The sequence below is a fragment of the Colias eurytheme genome, chromosome 26 (genome assembly GCF_061535395.1).
Source record: "Colias eurytheme isolate Ceu_HAF_F1 chromosome 26, ilColEury1 Martin Lab GWU primary, whole genome shotgun sequence".
In the NCBI taxonomy this organism is placed as follows: domain Eukaryota; kingdom Metazoa; phylum Arthropoda; class Insecta; order Lepidoptera; family Pieridae; genus Colias; species Colias eurytheme.
The window spans coordinates 8,732,360-8,752,394 of NC_143005.1; the positions used below are offsets into that span (position 1 = coordinate 8,732,360).

The 20,035-nt window shown below is 33.0% G+C and overlaps 1 protein-coding gene across 1 annotated transcript in view; it reads left to right on the forward strand.

The window, feature by feature from the left end:
- The first annotated feature begins 900 nt into the window (after positions 1 to 900).
- Positions 901 to 20,035, forward strand: part of kek5 (leucine-rich repeat, immunoglobulin-like domain-containing kekkon 5 protein) — a 215,680-nt gene continuing 196,545 nt past the window's right edge. Inside the window, exon 1 of the mRNA XM_090116937.1 lies at positions 901 to 1,237. The gene's annotated coding sequence lies outside the window, so the exon portion shown is untranslated. The remainder of the gene's footprint in view (positions 1,238 to 20,035) is intronic.

The window sequence follows — 20,035 nt, forward strand, 5'->3', positions numbered from 1 at the left end:
TATAGCCTTGAAATAATGCCTTTAATCTTATGGCGAATAATTAGAAAGTATCTGAATTACCTATTTTATTTATTTATTTATAACACTTCATTGTACAAAACAATATAGGAAATGTGGTACAAATTAGTGAGGTACAAAAATTTTGCACAATAGGCGGCCTTATTCCTACACAGCAATCTCTGCCAGGCAACCTGGTACCTATTTATTCAACGAAGTAATTCATATTATAATATTATGAGTGTACTTAGGTACCTATTCTGTTTAAAGCTGTATATTATGTTCGTTGTGGTTCTGGTATATTTAATATATTATTGGTATTTAAATTATTTTGTTTCATAATAGGTATTTATTTTGTGTTCATTGCTCTCAGAACACAGTTTATTATTGGATGCGTGATCTTAATTCTTTCAATAACATTAAACGCAAAAAAGTCACGCTGTCAAATCGCTGCTACCGAGTATATTAATCAATATTCCACAGAAGATCATTACAGTTTAGTTTAAAAACGAAAAAAAAAGCGCAGGTACAATACCTACAACTAGCCTAACCGCTCCTTATCTGGCGTGAAGTTAACAATAACTCGCTTTTGCACCTAATTTCAGATTAGTTGCCTTTGCGTGCTAAACGCAAATAGGGTGACCGTGCTTGAAACAATAACAAAAGCCGATGAACCTTGTATTTACGCTTTACAACACGAACCATGCCATTATATTAAACCTAAAGTACAAACAGAACATGTGTCAACAGTTAAATCTAACTTTTGAGCCTCAAAACAAAAGTTTTTTCGACTTCTGTTTATAGTTTCACCCGTGACAACGCGACCAAGTTAAAAAGTGTTGCGGTCAAATACGAAACAACGCGACGCGTGGGCTTCTTAAACCCGCCGGGTTTATTTGACAGCCATGAGTCCGCCAGTCGCTCTTTTACTGTGTAGTGGAGTTGTTGTGTCGCGCCATTCGAAATTAAAACTTTTCTCTCCTTCGATATACTTGTAAAATGAAATAAATCGACTCGAAATTCGACAGTTCGCAAGAGATATAGTGCTGCGTTGTGTGTTGTGTGAGTTTTAGAAATGTTTAGTGCTATACAGTGAAGTTCTGTGGTGATTCATCTCGGGGAACAAGATTCTGTTTATGTGTACGTGTGTTGGAATTCAAGTTATAACTGCAAAGGAAATGTGTGAACGTTGATTTTTTTGGGATCTGTACAAGGAGAGTTAGCTTGCGGAGGAAATAAGGTATGTTATTATGTTAAAACATCGATATCAGTAACTTAATACGGAACGTTAAGTATACCTAGTACCTACTTATCTTGCTACACCGTTGCCGTTGCTATGAATTTGTTATAGTCAATAGGATAGATAGGGCGCGTTTTATTGTTCTAAGAAGTTGATTAGCCGCTTGATATTATAATGTGTACAATCATACTAAAGGTCATTCATGTTATAAAATTACCTGACCGCGTTACGCATGTGATTCTGTTTGAAATAATAACTAAAACCGGTTCAGTTGTTACTTAAATTACTTCTTAGCGGATGGTATTAAAAATTTACAGTTGTTCACTTTAGCTCGGCTCCAGATGTAAAAGTATTTACCGCCAAAAAGAAATGCAACGAGAAACGTAAAGAAAACATACAATAACAAAAGCAAGCGACTGCGCCGTCTTATCTTTTATTTTTGTTTAAATATTAAAGGCCATTCTGCGGTTATAACAACCCTTTGTTGTAGGTTCCTTTTAAAAGATTTTTAGGTTAATAAAGACTAAAGAGTAAAGACGGTTGCAAGAATCGAGAACCAGTTTATCGGGTGTTCACAGTACGCTAGTGGAATGTACAGTGTACTAGGTAGGTATGCAGCGAAGAAATTATTGGTTTTGTTAATAATACCTACCTACTTACCTTACTGCAGTAGGATTTGTTCATGTTTTCGTTTCGTAATTTGAATTGTAATATTTTGATGTGACTGAATTTGTGGAAATTGGTTCGTCATTTACCTATACAGAATACCTACAATTTGTACTCGTTGGTACATTTTTGCAAATAATTTACAAGAATAAATATTTTACTTTAGCGTATCATATTCAATACTAGCTTTCCGCCCGCGGCTTCGCCCGCTTTGTCTAAAAGATAATAAATTATATACTAAAACTTTCCTCTTGAATCACTCTATCTATTAAAAAAACCGCATCAAAATCGTTGCGTAGTTTTAAAGATTTAAGCATACATAGGGACATAGGGACAGAGAATAGTCCGTTTTCTTATGGGAAAAGGTATACATTTTTGAGTAAAGCAACGCCATTTGGTACGAATGTTGTACTCGTCCACCTAAGCCCAAATCGCCTGGTAGCCAGTGTCTACTCCCCGGCAGAAGGGAGGGAGGGGGGGTTATAGAACAGAGCGCCCGGCGCTCGGAAAAAAAATTCTGGCGGATTCATTTGGCCCTTTGAGTCGAGTTTGGTGTCGTTATCAGGTAACTAGATGATGCCCGATTCATTCCCCATACCAGTTTTTTAGGGTTCCTTAGCAAAATATGTCACAATCTTTAAAATAATAAACTTTTGGCAGTGGCAAAATCCAAACAAACCAGTATATTTTTATATTTTTGTATGAAACTTGGTTTATAAAAAATACTGTCTGAAAGGCCATTTCATGCAAATTATAAGAACATTAACATGTAACATATATCTTATCATTTTCAATGTGAAATAAATTATAGAAAGTACAGGAACGTTCGTCACCGCAGCGTAGGGGACGGCTAATAGACCCGAAAAATAAGCAATAACATAAAACAAAAACCAGTCAAGTGCGAGTCTGACTCGCCCATCCAGTGTTTCGTACTTATTTGTCTTATACCATGTTATCTTGTCTGGTAGGACCTGGTTAACTGATACACACACACTTTCGTCTTTATAATATTAGTGTGATTTTTAATCATCTTTAAATTATAAATGAAGTCAGGTAACATTGTAAAAAATAAAGATATATAATAATAGAACGTTTTTCTATTAATAATAATGACAACCACCTCCACAATTACATAATTCGGTACATTTGAGCTGGCGTATAAAACACTTCAATCTGGAATTGCAAGATTTCACGCACCGACATCTTATCAATTCAAAGCTTCTCTTTTCTTTTTATTTCAGATGGGCAAGGAATATTTTGATTTTTTTTAGGTCCCTAAATATATACATTATACAGCCTGTAAAACTGCCCTTAAGGTGTGTTGTTTAAGGGCAGCTTCTGTGGGAGGCAAATTTTCGATTTGCCTGTCCGTTTTTGTTAAAATTTTGTTTGCGACCCTCATTTACCGTCACAGCGAGGTACAATGTGAAAAACAAACATGTACTTATAATAATTATAAAAAAATATAAGTTCTGGATAAGAGTATCCTTAAAATATCGTGACCGTCCTTACCTATTATATCATGCATTGTAATTTGTAATCACAAAATTTTCAATTTCACTGTCTGCATATTTGCCACTGTAAAGTGCTTCAAATCCTCGTGTGACATTCGGATATGCCTTCCGTACCTCAAATGCAGGTGTACCTATAGTTCTTTTAGACCTTCTAGCTTGGAATACATGATATTATGTACTAGCTATCTGTAGACTGTTCTTAACATTATTTTGGCTACTAGTTACTACTATTTTTTCACATTGTACCCCGCTGTGAAAGTAAATGAGGGTCGCAAACAAATTTTTAACAAAAACGGACAGGCAAATCGAAAATTTGCCTCCCACAGAAGCTGCCCTTAAACAACATACCTTAAGGGCAGTTTTACAGACTGTATATATTTAGGGACCTAAAAAAATCAAAATATTCCTTGCCCATCTGAAATAAAAAGAAAAGAGAATAAGCTTTGAATTGATAAGATGTCGGTGCGTGAAATCTTGCAATTCCAGATTGAAGTGTTTTATACGTCAGCTCAAATATACCGAATTATGTAATTGTGGAGGTGGTTGTCATTATTATTAATACAAAAACGTTATATTATTATATATCTTTATTTTTAACAATGTTACCTGACTGTATTTATAATTTAAAGATGATTAAAAATCACACTAATATTATAAAGACGAAAGTGTGTGTGTATCAGTTAACCAGGTCCTACCAGACAAGATAACATGGTATAAGACAAATAAGTACGAAACACTGGATGGGCGAGTCAGACTCGCACTTGACTGGTTTTTGTTTTATGTTATTGCTTATTTTTCGGGTCTATTAGCCGTCCCCTACGCTGCGCTGACGAACGTTCCTGTACTTTCTATAATTTATTTCACATTGAAAATGATAAGATATATGTTACATGTTAATGTTTTTATAATCTGCATGAAATGGCCTTTCAGACGGTATTTTTTATAAACCAAGTTTGATACAAAAATATAAAAATATACTGGTTTGTTTGGATTTTGCCACTGCCAAAAGTTTATTATTTTAAAGATTGTGACATATTTTGCTAAGGAACCCTAAAAAACTGGTATGGGGAATGAATCGGGCATCATCTAGTTACCTGATAACGACACCAAACTCGACTCAAAGGGCCAAATGAATCCGCCAGAATTTTTTTTCCGAGCGCCGGGCGCTCTGTTCTATAACCCCCCCTCCCTCCCTTCTGCCGGGGAGTAGACACTGGCTACCAGGCGATTTGGGCTTAGGTGGACAAGTACAACATTCGTACCAAATGGCGTTGCTTTACTCAAAAATGTATACCTTTCCATACAAGCATGCCCATAAGAAAACGGACTAGAAAGCGACTTTGTTTTATACTACCTAGGTAGGTATGTAGTGAATATTTATTTTATTTATTTTATTTTATTTTATTTTATTAGTTTCCAAACAGCTTATACAACAATATAACAAACAAATTATTCAAGTACAATTAATAACGTTCTATGTATAAGCCTATTCTATGGATACACAAATGTTTAGAATAGGCTTATACATAGAACGTTATATAATATAATATAATAATAATAATAATAATGTTTAATATGCTACAACATCCTACCTACCTACCTATAATTTTTTAACAAATGCCTGCCATTCATGATTTTTTTTAATATAGGTATGTAGGCATTGAATAATAAATACAATTGGAAATATTAACCTAGCTCCTTTTCTTTTTAAGTATCTATGAAAACAATAAATTATTTTATAGATATAGGTACACCTACCTATAGATAGCGAAAACACGCGATGGTAATAGGTAGTAAAGTATTTATCTGTTCATGATAACGTGTCATTTTTATACAAGGTCGATTGTGATTGAGTTTTTTGTTACCTAACTATAACAAAGAAGTGTCTAACCTACTAAACTCTATTATAATCCTGTGTGCCTCGCAGTATAACCATAGTATAAAAGACTAGAGTAGGTATAACTCAGCTTATTTCTATTTTAACCTCTCAAGTCTCAACCACCGAGCGGCCAGATCCGACCGCGACACAATAGATTTTCTATTGTGTCTGTGATTCCGGGGCCTGATGGATTAAAATGCTTCTACATGATCGTAGCATAGAATAATGAATTTAGGTACCTACCTAGGTACTATTTAATGGGTACAGGATCAATGTATGATATTTTCCATCCTAAACGATTAAATAACACTTCAATATAAAATGACCCTCGGAAGTGAAATCATCACTTTCGAGAATAATCTAGATACAAAATTAACATGACGCACTCTGTATTTGTGCACAGTGCAATGATGGCTAATTCGCATATTATAAGTAGATTAGTGACAGTTGCATGCTTGCCTTGCAATATGCATTCAGAGATTTACGCGCCAAAAAATATAATGAGGGTGCTACAAGCAAAATTTGCATGCGCAGATGTAAGGTACGTGATGCATGAGCATTTTGCTTGCGTCGAGTTGATGCGATTTGCTCGTCTTTGTTTTGATGCGGTTGGGTTTTTTCGGATTTTTTCAAGTTTGTCGTATTTTTATTTTTAAGGTGATTCAGATTTTATAAGCAAATTCGGTGGTTCGTTTATGAACGGGAGGAAAATAAAGATCTTAAAAATACAATAAACATATCAAATAAGTTACCTCATTTAAAACTAGAATGTTATTTATCTAATTTTGTAGGTCGCGCAGCGGTCCGTGAATAAAAAATATGTACCTATTAAGTTTTTTACAGGCGACTAAAATAAACTCTATCTCAAAATAAACCCATTAACTTTGCACTTATTCATAAATCGCATGTCACTCATTAAAATTATACTTTGATTCAAGACGAGGCGAAATAACTAAGTAGGTACATACTGATACACTTTCACAATATTTTGCCTCTTAATAAAGTTCAAAATAGAAATGACGTACAGACATACAATGTATTAACTTACACAGTATTTGTACAGATAATAAATAAACAACGTAATTCTTAACCTTATCCGATAAACAGATACATTCATCCCACAAGAAGCTTCTTGTTCTTGATTTCCTACAAGCAATTCAATTAAAACACAACATTGCATTCATACTTATTAATTACTAGTTGCGCTTCGCGGTTTCACCCGCGTTACTCCGCTCCTGTTGGTCTTAGCGTGATGATATATTATAGCCTATAGCCTTCCTCGATGAATGGAATCTAAAACGGAAATAATTTTTCAAATCGAACCAGTAGTTCCTGAGATTAGCGCGTTCAAACAAACAAACAAACTCTTCAGCTTTATAATATTAGTGTAGATAAGGTTATATAATAATTAGGTTACATATCAAATGACCTGCCTGATTACTAAGCAAATAGAATGTTTATCAGTGTGGAAGATTGTTAAAAGTTTTCCAGTTAAACAAAGACGTCCTCAGAGAGTGATTTGGGTGAAAGTTTTTTAGTTAAGTCCTTGCGGTGTCTTATTTGCGATGGATGTGTTCGCTTGTTTGTGTATTTTCTTATACTAGCTTTGCACGCGGCTTCGTTCAACTTTTCAGAGAAAACGTGGACTGGCTCTCTAGCCTCCTAACTATCTCTAGCCATATAACTAAATCAAAGCATAAAATTGTCCGGTTTCGATAAAGAAAGACAAACTTGCTAATAACAGGATTACATAGTATGTAGTAGGTACCTACATAGTACTAACTACTTATAATCAGAATTGCATCTAAAAAGTAGTAGCATTACGCTTTCGTTTTACAAATGAACAATTTAATTATCGAGTTTCTTGTCGATTCTTCGCTGCAGGAGCTATGTCGAATCGGTAGTTCAGTTCTTGCTTTAACAAAAAATATTTTAAGTAAAAAATACTATTCTTAAAAGTTTTGAGTTTTTGTAAAATGTCATATCATTGTGTTTTTACTTTATTATAAAAGCTTGTATTGTGAATCGATTGTATTTTACGACTTAATTTTTTACTGTAAGACGTGTAAAAAGTTATTTCACTAATTCGCTATTTTGATTTTCTTTAAGAAGGTTCTAGATCTATGTAAAATATAAGATATACTTTCTTCAATCACTTAAGAGGACCCGTGAGAGTAGTGCCCGCGAGGTTCTCTAATATTAGGTATTGTGAGTTTCAAAGACCTCTTTGGCAAATAAATTCATTATAAATGATAATATTGAAAACCATTTTGATAATGCCTGATGTAAATATACGTAGACACATATTCTTTTTAATCTTTCTTCAATACAGTGGCTATAATGAAGTGAAATCTACATAAGTAAATTTCGTTATGGACAATCGTTGTAAATCTTAAAATATAAAACTTAAAGATTTCTGACTGACTGATCTATCAACGCACAGCCCAAACTATTGAACCTATCGGGATTCATTTTGGCATGCAAATAGGGAGTATGATTTTGATAAATTCTACTCTCAAGGCGACAAAGTATGAAAGTTTTTACCATGTAAATTCATTGTGACCACGCAAGCGAAGCTGCGGGCAACAGCTAGTAACATAATTTATTTTATGTCTCATATTACGAGGGTTTTATTACGCTTACTTATTGAAATGGTGCTACATTCGATTATAATACATATCGTATTATGCGTATTTACGAATACTTAGCAAATAATATTCTTCTATTTATATTGTTAGTCACAACACGTCATGTTTAGAATGTCGAAACTACATGAATAATAATTATTAAATATTGTAATGAGTGCATATTATTATTGGATATGAGAGCAAAATATTTAAAATGCATTTAGAAAATATAAACTGGTAATGATTTTTGTATGAAAAATGGAAGATATGAAGAAATTTATGTGTGGGGTAAAAATTAATTCGTATAGAGCTAGAAAACTAATTAGTATATAAATATTTAATTTGTTTATTATACAGTATTATATGCACATTGAACATAGGGCTTACAATGTCATATCAACATATCGTTATAATATCATTGTTTTCGTCAGATGCGTCGAATTTATGTTTAATCGCAATTCGCAATACATGCAGTGGAACGCAGGTGAGAGACTAGAATGAATTGTATGGTGTATAAAGTGATAATGGAAGATGAAATAGTTAAAATAAATTCACCTTTATTGAATTAAAATTTACATTAGGTAGGTACATGGACAAAGACAAAGACAAAGATGCGTTACAAAATAAAGGTTAAGTTGCGATAGTGTTATCAATTAGGCTACCAGTGATTCTAGCCTAAATACTAAATATTTAAAACCTATCTATATTCATAAGGCACACACGAAAGTTTTGTTTCATAGCTTTAGTGAAATAAGTTGTAAGAAGGGTCACGTACTAGTAAAGAATCCCGTACGGTCAGGTAAGTTTGATTGGAGATCTTTGACAAATGTTTCACGGTAGATGAGTGAAGTTTTTCCATTTTTGGTATTTTCTTGAAGTTTAGGTTATTCTATGGGATATTTCTATGTTTTATATAAGAAAATATTTATAAAAGCAAAGTGTGATCGTAAGCTAATTTTATTTTACAGTGGGAGCTTTCAATACTAATATTAATAATACGAACGAAGTTAAATTGAAGCTTTGAAATTATGCTTTATATTTTGATAGAAGTCAGAAGTTTAACTACATACTAATTTCATCAACTTTTCAAACTAATTGTTACAATAAACATTGCAACATAATCTTAAATAAATAAATGTGTTAAATAAATACTAACAAAAGTCACAATGGTTATTCAGGTGATTCAGCCGTGTTATCTAACTACGGGGTAAATATATAACTATCAGTTATACAAATACCTACTTAAAACTAATAATAACAGTGACCTAAAATGTTTTTAGTATCGCGTCATATATTGTACCTTATTTTAATTAATTTGTTTCGCAATGTTAGAAAATTTCGTCCCTTTGATGATGGATTCACATAGTACGTTTAAAATTGATCATATTATGTCTAAAGTATTATTTATTAACTGCAGCAATGGCCAATGATATTATAAGTAAAAAAATGTAGATAGATTACCGAACACAAGAGTTTCTAAAAAAGCATACATCGACAGCACACACGTCACCGATGGTATTATTCAATTACCGTGAGTAAAAAAGAGACGAATTAATTAATATCTGACTAATTAGCCACATTTACATATAATATTATTGACCTACAGGCAAATAATAGTGCAACTTTCCGAAATTCGTTTGACTTTTGCGTGTCCACGCCATACATCCTTCCTCAGAGGTTGCTGACAAAAACGAATAAAAGTACTATCATTAATGATGTTCTTTTATACCTCGCTAATTGCACTCGGCGTCTTGACACGGTTTTCATAAAGATCGAGTGTCTGCTCACTTCACTTGGTCACGAAATCTTGAGATATGGTGACGCGCGCGTTTGTAGGGAATCGATGGGTTTGGCTGTTTTATGCAGATTTGATGGGGGTTTTAAATTTTTATCCAAGGTTATATGAATTGGACATGTTTTCGTGAATTTGATGAAATCTAGTAAAGAAGAGTTTGTTTGTTTGAACGCGAATAATGTCAGGAACTACTGGTTCAAATTGAAAATTTTGCAGAATAGGCCAGTTATTGAGGAACGCTATTGGTATACATAACATCATGTAGGACGTGGGTGAAACCGCGGGGCATATTTATTGGAAGTGTCTAGTAGTGCAATCACCTACCTAACATTAAAGTATATATGTAGTTGAATAAAGGTCCAAATATAGCCAATAGAAGTCTCAAAGTAAAGAAATCAATTGAACTTTGCTATAAGTGTAAGCGACATGAAGCTGGAGAAATGAACTATTTTGTTGACAGACCACGTGTCGGCTAGTTCGGGAAACTTTGACACGTGATCTGTTCGCAATAAATATATTTTTTTCTTCTTTTCTGTTTGGGTGTGTGTGTGGTTTTTAGGTACCTACCGAAATAACTTCTATATTTATATGTTTTTTATCGTGCTCACTGTTTGCTTTGGTTCTACCCGGGTAGACTTTTTTGTAAGTTTTTACAATTTTAACAGTTATGACTTATTATCCCAGTGAAGAGACAAATCCAACAAGCCAAATATCATTAAAATCTGTTCAGACGTTCTTAGTTCTTGGTAGTGTAACTAACCCGTCTTTTTAAATATTATTAATATTTAAATAAATTAACTAAAGTTAATTAACATTTTTATATATTTGTTACGTTCATATCTGTCTGGTACAATTTTCTGTCTACATCTTTAAATAAGCAAGTAGGTATGTAACATTGGACCATTTCGTACAAATGGGTTAAAGTAAACAATGATAACGTATCAATAACAATAAATCCGTCTGTCCGTCTGTACACGAGAGTTATTATTTAATTAACTCATTACTTGATTGCTTGAGTTACTTGAGAGATAAGTAGATTTTATTTCAACTGTCTTAGTATTATGAAGAAAGATTTTTTGTTTGTTTTTCATGATTTAGTTTACTTGATTTTCATAAATTATTTTTAAAGAAAGATGTATACATATCAATAGAGTTTTCCCGGGTAAAGTAGGGACAAGTGGATAGTTAAAAATATGAGTTATGGTTAAGGGAAACTTCTAAAACTTCAAGGTCGCGTCATGGCAATACCGTCACGTCATGGATTAAGGCGGAATCTTGTCAAAGAAGTTTCACTTCTGACACGTGCTCGGCATACACGGTTTTTTATATTTTACTACGTTTTTATGTTTATTTATAGTGCCTAGATAAATACTAGTGTATTATTCCAGCCATAATCTATGTGCATACGAAATTTTAGCCAAAGCGCGTTAGTAATTTTTGCGCGAAAGAGTAAAAAATAACTGAATTTACATACAAATGGTATATCTACGTAAGATACAGCGTTGCAGGTACATAGTAAGTACTTCTCAGGTTTTATTTTAATATGTAATAAGGTCGTTTAGAACGGAGTAGTAGGTAGATGATGCAGTTTTCATAAGCCAATACCAATACAATTCTGATATGGACAAGTACCTATAAATTAAATATCGGAAGATTATTTCTTTTTTCTTCATTTTGATATTTTTGATCGACTCCAATCAAATTTAGTATGTTCAAATTCTAATACATACCTTAAAGTATCTCGCATTATTCATTTTATATTTTTATTTACCAAGTACCAGGGTATCAGAAGATCGTAGATATCTATTGAGAAGAATGAGCAAGAACCTCAATATGCAGTTACGATTATAAAATTTTTAATGAAAAATAACGGCTCATTTTCAAAAATGAAGCGTTATCTTCAATTTTACCTTTCTCTATCCGCTATCTAATAGTTTTTTTATGTACAATTGTCACGAATCGGCTTCAAAACTTAAATTGGAAAATAATTTGTGTTTAGTGTTTCTTTTCTTTGTTATTTCTTTTACTAGAGTTCGTAGTTACGCCAACTTGATATATAAATATAGTGAAAGTTAGTAAGTTTGTTTGTGACAACTTTTTGTATGTAACTAATGATTTTTGGGGAGAACTTAATTATTCTTGCATGGCTTTTTTATGATAATTTCCTACAGGAATAGAGGATAAAAAGTGGGATACGGTAATTTATCATTTAAATCACGTGGCCATATTAGTTATTACCTACTTAATATATTCTATAACTACCTACTCTAAATATAAACTGTATCGAGCAATAATAATAAAAAAAAGTTTTTATTGCTCAAAAATAAGTATTTACTACGGTTTAAATTTGTCTTTCAAAGAGCAAAAAAAACATTCATTCATACGATAATACCTACTATTAATTCCGAAACAGCTCAATTACGAAACGACAGATTTCAATACGTATTGATAAGATATCGATAAGTTAACCCGCGGTGATAAGCGGTTCACGGGAATTTGAACTCTATCACCTAGCAATAAAGACGTTGATATAAACTGAAATGCTAGCACATTACTGATAAGGTTTATTTGCTTTTTGCACGTAAGGGTGTGGCAATATCGATTCTTAGTAACGGCTGCATGTTTAAATCACTTTTTAGAGGGAATTATGTGTTAATACTGGGAAATTAGGTTTTAGGATTCCGCAAGTAAGAATACCGACAGACCGCAAGGTATTTTATAATAATTTATTTTCGCCACTTCAGGTTTATTTTCTAATTGTAAAAGTTTACTTACCTATTCGTCTTCTTCTCTTTTGTTTATGGCCTACCCGATCCCAATAGAGACGGATTCTGCCAGTGTCCAGTGTCATGTATGCACAGATCAAAATTACTTACCTACTTTGATTATAAGTCATTATTTCCGACATGTTATTCTAGGCTAAGCTTTGTGATGTCCCATTAAAAATACAATTACATATATATATATATATATATATATATATATATAAACATTGCAAATTAATTAAGAACAGGAAATCCTTGCTCTAAGAGAAAAAATTCTTTTATGAAATTATTAGCTATCACGTATCAAGAAGGACTTGGATAAAATATGCTTTTGTATAGCAAAAGGTGATTTAAACCTAGTTATAGGAAGAATATTGTGAAGGAAATTTAATTTCCAATTATAATGAAAGTGCGACGTTGTGACGTCATTTATTTCAATTTCTTCTGGAAACTTCTATAATGGAAGGAAAATAAGATGCTACGGCGTCCGACCTTTTCAATTTTTTGATGGATTTGCTTTTGAAAATATGGAAACTAGCTTTTATTCGCTATGCAGTGTGAATTTATTAGTAGTTGAATAGGTTATGTTATGTGCAACTAAACTAACTTATTCCCACGAATATGATTATGTAATTTATGCAAATTTTGCCTCTCGTTTCTGCCTGTAGAAACATTGCTTTAATATCCTGAAGGCCTTATTATGGCTTTTGTTCATTATGTATCTAGATTGCCATATTTGAATAATAATGAATAGGATAAGTCGTAGGTTAATTTCCCGGGTTATCCTAGGTTAACCCGAGACACGTATAAATTTGTAAAAAAAGAAACAAAATTAACTCATCACTTCACTACATAGTATAAAACAAAGTCGCTTTCTCTGTCCCTATGTCCCTATGTAGGCTTAAATCTTTAAAACTACGCAACGGATTTTGATGCGGTTTTTTTAATAGATAGAGTGATTCAAGAGGAAGGTTTAAGTATATAATTTATTATGTTTTAGACAAAGCGGGCGAAGCCGCGGGCGGAAAGCTAGTTGTATACTAAAAGTACAGACACATTTTATTGGTATTGACTAATCCTAGGTTAGCTACCAAATAAGTTTCAAAAAAGTAACACAAAGCAAAAATTAATTATTTTATCCCAAAGTACGAAAAGATTCTTCCATTCTATTTATTGGAATAGACTTCCTATAAAATACAGAAAGTACTTAGTAGGCAAATTATTCACAATAGTACCTCAAAGACAATAGTCAAATTCAGCTTTCAGCCACTTTTAACGAATATAGCCTTTGATATCAATTCCTGGAATTGAGTTAAATAATATTGAATCAACCTAGGATCAATGACCTTTGTGAGAAGTCTTAAATAGTAAGAATGGAATATAAATTGTATTGTAATAATTATTATTGAGTTGTGATGGTGGATTTGTTGGTAAATATGTTTATGGAGTTAAACTTAAGGTAGGTCATAGGGTGTAGAAGGGATTTTCATTCTTATTTCATACTAGCGGTCCGCCCCGGCTTCGCCCGTGGTACATATTTACGTTATCTCTACGTAAAAACCATCCTCGTACTTCAAGGAATATAATAAAAAAAGAATTATCGAAATCGGTTCAGCCGTTCTCGAGTTATGCGCTTACCAACACATTTTGCGATTCATTTTTATATATAAGAAGATAATTAGAGTATAGATTTCTAAATGTCTTGCCTTACTTCTCTTCGTTGTTATTGGTGTTGTGGATGATAGTTGAAACCATGAATTAAATTGAAAAGGAGTCAAAGTAAAAAATAGGATTATTGATAGAAATAATACTTATGATCATAATCTCGATGAAGAACCAATTCTATTCCTACAGAATGATTCGAATACTTACACAGCCATAAAAACGAAGATTTTACAATACTCCTCAAATAAAGTCAGAACACACGATATTCTTATCGAACTCAAACATTCGTTGCAAGTTACACACTTCCAATAGAAATGTGAACTAGGCCTTAGTTATAAGTCGAACTGAAATTGAAGTGCCTTCAACTGCAAAGTTACCGAGTTCAATTGAAACTTTTGTTTTTCCCCGGGTTATAGATGTTTGGAGGAGCGTGATGACGTCACGATTCACGAAAGTTATAGCGGAATAAAAAGTATTTGTTCTGTAATGAATAGTATTTATTTTAATGTTACTTGTTGAACCGCTTCGCTTGTTGAAATTCGTAAAGTTTTTGCGTTTTATTGCTATGAAATATATGATGAATCTGCATTGTAATAAGAAATCGTCGAAATATGGATTATCGTGATATGAGACGGAAACAAGTACCTACGAGATTCATAAGTGGTACGTACCTACCTATTACACATTTCTCAAATTCCATTTAATAATTATTGTAATATTATTATCTACGATATTATATGACAGCCGCATTGAAACATTATGATTTATGATCTTAGGCTAGTTAGTAAAATGATTAATTTGACAAAGGCAACATTTTTTATAGTACAATTTAATATTCCTACATTTAATTATAGACCGGGAGATACTGACACAAAATTTCGAGTCATTTGTAACAGGATGGCGGTTCTACAGGGTTCTTAGTACGCAATGACAAAAAGAAAAATGATGGTGTGAACGCTGGTACCGGCGGCTTAGTCGCGTGGGCGTTAGTCGAACTCGTCGGAAAATAGCGAAAGTCAAACGATTTGTAACAGTATGGCACTTATTTTTCCTGTAAGTTTGAGGATCAACGAATATAAATACAAAATTTCAAAGATCTAGGTGTTGGATATCTTCACTTATATAAATTAATAATAAATTTATTTTTCAAGTATGACAGCACTTTTTCCCCCTACTAGAAGTATGGCAAATATAATAATGGTCACATTTTATCAAATACTCTCCAAAAAGCCAAATGCAATACTGGTACAAAAACATAGGCGAAATAAAAAAAAATTGCAGATTTTCGGCGGTATGGCGACCATTTGGAATCGTCTGAAAAGTATGGCATGGCGATTTTCGTAAATGGCTGCACGACGATGGTTACCTGTGCAAAAGTTAGCTTGGTACAAATGGTTGAATAATTGTTTTTTTTAAATCAACACATTCGCGTCGGTATGGCGGGCTGTAAGTCATACCGGAAAAGTATGGCATGACACTACCGCCTACTTCTTTTTTATGGGCTATCGGTAAATTCTAAAATTTTTGTGTTACAAATCGTTTGACTTTCGCTATTTTTCCGACGAGTTCGACTAACGCCCACGCGACTAACCCACCGGTACCAGCGTTCACACCATCATTTTTCTTTTTGTCATTGCGTACTAAGACCCCTGTAGAACCGCCATCCTGTTACAAAGGACTCGAAATTTTGTGTCAGTATCTCCCGGTCTATTACTATGATGTTGCTTTTATTAATATTAAAAAAATAAACATTATGTCTGTTACGTTATCAGTGAAATGAAGTGGATAATTGTACATAAAATAAAACAGGTTGCTGTCATAACAAGCCAATAATGTATGTAAACAAGTCCATATATATCGAATACTAGCGGTCCGCCCCGGCTTCGCCCGTGGTACATGTTTACGTTTTCTCTACATAAGAACCATCCTCGTACTTCAAGGAATATAATAAAAAAAGAATTATCGAAATCGGTTCAGCCGTTCTCGAGTTATGCGCTTACCAACACATTTTGCTTGTGTATCATATTTCTTATCATTATCTAGAATCTAGATATTATGTACATATACCTAATACCTATATGTACATCTTATATATAAAATTCTCGTGTCACAATGTTAGTCTGCATACTCCTCCGAAACGGGTGGACCGATTCTCATGAAATTTTCTGTGCATATCGGGTAAGTCTGAGAATCGGCCAACATCTATTTTTCATATGTACCACGGGCGAAGCCGGGGCAGACCGCTAGTATACTATAAAATTAATTTGCAATACCTACTGCCAACATTCATATCCTACTGATATCTTTCTTGAAAGATACATTTTTTCTTATCATGAAAGCATACCTAATAACATAACTTAGGAAATAGTACAAGAATAAAACCCCGACACGAGACAATTGGCTTTAATTTCTTGCGACCGTGTGCATGATGCATGAAATTGGACAATCTTCTAGCTCCTGCTTTGGTACTGTGTGGACTCATAATTATATGTATATACCTACTAAGTAGTGGACCTGTAACTTAATTTTTACTAAGATTTAAAACTATAATGCCGATAAAATTACACCCTAGTAGGTAGTATTTCTACGACTCGTATTTAATTATACATACTTCTTTTAAAAACATTCTTCAAAATTCAACTTTCATTAAATTACCCGATATCCGTTAAAAATATTGTATTACGCTTTCTTTTTTACCTACATTATTATAATTAATTATTATTACTTAATTTGACCCTAACTTGTAATTATTTTGCCTTATTACTGAAACTCACATAACCCATCATCATTGAGCGAGATCATATGACCTGCGCCTATTGTACCAAAACCTAATACCATAATTGAATCAACAGCACTTGGGAATACAAATAAATGGTAACAACTTTTTGTTAATTTATCAAGCGCTAATTCGCTTAGTTGACACTGAAATCTCCCGGGGTAGGCCCTGTTTACTGTGGCGCATTGTCAAAGTTTTAATTAAATCAAATGTTACTGTGTAAATGGCGGGTTTTTGTAAGAATTTCGAAATACCCATTTCGTTGTGAACATGAAAAATTATGCTCAAAGTCGTGCTAAAAATTATGCGGTATAATTCGTTGGTACTCAGAAGATATAATGCGTGCGTTTACGTTACGTATCAACATAGTATAAAACAAAGTCGCATTCTCTGTCCCTATGTCTCTTTGTATGCTTAAATCTTTAAAACTACGCAACGGATTTTGATGCGGTTTTTTTAATAGATAGAGTGATTCAAAAGGAAGGTTTTAGTAACTATACAATTTGTTAGGTTTTACTAGCTAGTACGTTATAAGTGGTTTTTTGAAACTACCGCCGATTGGAAATATCACTTCTATATTATAGGTATATATAAAGAAGAGAGAGAAAAGAAGAGATATGGAAGATTTTAAAGCAAAAAGCACAGAGCTAGAGTGGATTTACCAAATATTGCTGATTACATATAAGTAATGATAGATAAGAGATATGGAAGATTTCAGCAAAACACACAAAGCTTGCAGATTTAGCGAACCTTGCAAGTATCATATGTTTTGGTAAATATCTAGGCAAATCGATACTAAGGAGAATGTCTCCTATATTGATGGGAAAGCAGAGTTATTATCAGAAATAATCACGTTACGAGATATAATTAGTCTCCGCTGATACTAACCTATAATGCGATTAGGAGCCACTTAATACGAGTGTAGAATTAATGTGACTACAATATTGCGGTCTCTTCCCCTAAGCTTATTTTCCTATGACTTGTAACAAAGTATCGGCGAATAGCCCTAGTGATTTTATTTGTTGCAAAAATATAGGTATCAAATTTGTGGTTGTCTGGCAGAAATCGCTCCAAGCGATAAGACCGCCTTCTGTACTTGTTTCTTTTGCTATATAATATTTTTATGTTTTCATCTTTTAGTGTACAATAAAGATTTTTTTTAATTATTATCAAAGAAATAAATATAAATACATATATAACAGGTCTGTTAAATGCCCTTGGATCTTCCAACATATTATGAATGTATGAATATGGCTCTAAGCTGGTATCTTAGTAATAGGAACAAACAGAAAGATAGAGCGATAAATGACCTAGATCTTTATGCTCTTTCAAATATAGCCTCTTTTAATTGACGAAACACGAAACAATAGTCTACACGAGTACATATTAACAAAATGTACGGCTATGAATACCATGTTCATAGAATTCAAAGAATCTTACCAATTATAACTAACACTTGTACAAAACAATGTGATTTCTCAGAATGAGCCGAATCAAACCCGTATACTTATAATATACACAAATTAAAGGCACTTTACCAAAACGAAATTTAATTTAAGACATGATTGAAACGGGTTGCGGGACCATTCATCAACTTCCCAGCAAGGGACATTTTGTATATTTGTTTTGTAGGCATTTATTTGTGTGCTTCTTTCGCGAAACAAGTAATTTTGTTTGTGAAAATATGGAGATTTGAAAGTATGCGGTATGTATTCAAAATTGTACTTAAGGCCAATTTTTGGGATATTGATTAAATATTTCCTACTAACAGTTTTCGTTCGAATTGTTCAAATTTTAAAATTTGTCTTCGTATGTATGTGCAGTGCACATATTATGTCTAAAATTACAGGAGGAACACAAACTGATTTATTAGTTCTCAAAAATACATAATCATCCAAATTGTATAACAAGTGTAGACTTTATCTGTTTCTCTCAAATACAATGACAATAATAACAGATTTAGTGTAATTTTCTAAATTTCCCATCAAAATCTAATTGCCTGATGACAAATCAAGGTAATTGCTGTCAGCTATAACGAAGCCAATCTTGTTAGATCGAGAAAAATGCAAAATAGCACTCGTAAGCGCTATTGTAGGCTGATGTTGACTAAGATGGGATTAAGTCACGAACTGGAGCGGAAAATAGATCATACCTAGTACCTACCTATTGAAAAAAAATATATAAGTTCCATAAAGTCCTTTTAATAAATGTATAAAAAATAAAATGTATTAGTTCCTAATACATATTATAGTTCCTTAATCCTTTTTTCAAAATGAAAATGAGTTAATAGTGTACGTAATCAAAACCCTTGTTGTGCGTTTGCCCCACACTTCAGACTTGTGTGAATACTACATAATGCGATCCAAGAAAGAATATGACCTTTGTGTTTCAATCACGTGTCGGATGTCATTTGAAAATTACGATTTAGGTACTTATATACTGCTTGCATTGCAATAAAAGTTTATTTATTTTGCCTGACTCTTATGTGAAATGTAAACAAACAGGTTATTGCTTAATAAAAGGTTAATAAATATAAATAGGTAAGTAAATAACAGTTATGACGTCACAAAATGGCGCTGAATCGATCCTATTCTTACTTGAATCGCGTTATGCATGTATTATTTTGTAGCATTCTTGTCGCTTATCGCTCCCGCTTCAGCCCATAACTTGGCCATTCAGACCATTCTTGTCTTGTCCTTTAGATGCGTCAAGTTGGAGCGATAGGGCACGATTTTTTTCCCTTTATTACACGGCCTTTTAGGACGATTTGCGATGACATTTTGATGAAACCTATCACGGGATATTACCCAAGTCTTTATAAGGGCCATCGTTGTGTTGAGAAATATGACAGTAATATTGCATTCGTTTCTCTTTATAATGCGGATTTGGATTGTCGAATTTATACGAGTTAAACGATTTGGAAAGTGGAGATTTGCTATGGAACTTGGAGGAGCACAGTGAGGGTATTAATGTGTGATAATTGACAGGAGATTTCGTTCATATACAGGTATAGGTATAGCTTTAGATACAAAATTATATAGGTAGGTACGTACGTTACTGTGACAATTCTTGTAAATACCAGTTTATTAAGTACATTTTATTTTAATTTTT